General features: G+C 46.9%; 1 long non-coding RNA gene across 1 annotated transcript; it reads left to right on the top strand.

Moving 5' to 3' along the window:
- Positions 1 to 808: 808 nt before the first annotated feature.
- On the top strand, positions 809 to 1,202 carry LOC123492658. The gene is made up of 2 exons (XR_006661825.1): positions 809 to 1,051; positions 1,129 to 1,202. It is a non-coding gene; the product is annotated as an uncharacterized LOC123492658 (long non-coding RNA).
- Positions 1,203 to 1,431: the final 229 nt, after the last annotated feature.

Raw genomic sequence — 1,431 nt, forward strand, 5'->3', positions numbered from 1 at the left:
ATCAGGCCAGCAGGGGCCTCATGTATCAATCTTGCGTACGCACGAAAACACGGCGTACGCCAGCTTTCACGTTCACGGTCAGATGTACTAACAGTGAAATTAACGTAAGAATGTGCGTTCTTCCACGTAAACTTCAGGCCTGGCGTACGTACATTTTTGTGATGTTTGTCCGTTGGCGACTCATAGAGGCAATAAAGTGAAGTGGCAAACATTACACTACGAACTGTTCTATCGCACCTGCCAGATATTGCTTATAATTTGTAATTGATAAATGATTTGCCATATTATTGTCACACGAGTCTTATTAGAATATTCTATTAATTATGCAATTAAGTAAGAACATATATAAAGGATGTGAAAATTGATACAACCCGTCTAGCAATGGCAGCTTTGGCTTTATTAGAAGACATTTTCAATGGACAAATCCGGAGAGAACGAGTTTTTAGGGACCACGGTGATTTTCTGGCCCACGACGATGACTGGCTCATCAGCCGTTTCCAGATTTCCAAGGGCTATACTCTTGGAGCTCTGCGCTGAGTTGGGTCCGAATTTGGAAAGAGAGACAGTGAGGAGCCATGCATTACCCGTTCCTTTACAGGTGCTTACTACACTTGGTTTCCTAGCAACCGGTTCTTTCCAAAGAGAACTGGCAGACCGCTCAGGAATAAGCCAGTCGTGTTTGAGCCGTGCAATGCCACCTGTATGGGACGGCATCATCCGCTTGTCTACCAGGTATATAACGTTCCCATACGATGCAGGTGACCAGCCAAACATCAAAGCGCAATTTGCAGCGATAGCCGGTTTCCTAATGTAATCGGAGCGATCGACTGCACACATATTGCTATAAAGGCGCCATCTGAAGACGAATTTGCATATGTGAATCGGAAACATTTCCATTCAATAAATGTGCAGATTATATGTGATGCACAAATGCGCCTAACAAATATTGTGGCAAGGTGGCCTGGGTCAACCCATGATTCATATATCCTTACAAACAGCATGGTTGGGATGAGACTCCAAGCTGGCAGGGTGCGCGATGGGTGGCTACTTGGTAAGTTATGCATTTAAATGTATGGTTCTATCTAAAAGTAAAATGTTTGTGTCTGTATTATTATTACTGCCCATCAGGAGACAGTGGTTATCCACTAAAGACGTGGCTGTTAACCCCCCTCACCAACCCACAAACTGACCGAGAGCGCAGATACAATGATGCCCATTCCCGCACTCGGTCAGTTGTGGGAGCGGGCGATTGGGCAGCTGAAATGTCGGTGGCGCTGCCTTGACAGGACCGGGGGATGCTGTTATACCGCCCTGACAAGGTTTGCCGCATCATACTGGCCTGTGGAGTGCTGCACAATGTCGCGCACAGGCATGGCATACCCCTTGGTGAGGTGGGGGCACCGCCAGATGACCCTGACCCAGGACCAGTAT

The sequence above is a fragment of the Coregonus clupeaformis genome, chromosome 15 (assembly GCF_020615455.1).
Source record: "Coregonus clupeaformis isolate EN_2021a chromosome 15, ASM2061545v1, whole genome shotgun sequence".
Taxonomy (NCBI): domain Eukaryota; kingdom Metazoa; phylum Chordata; class Actinopteri; order Salmoniformes; family Salmonidae; genus Coregonus; species Coregonus clupeaformis.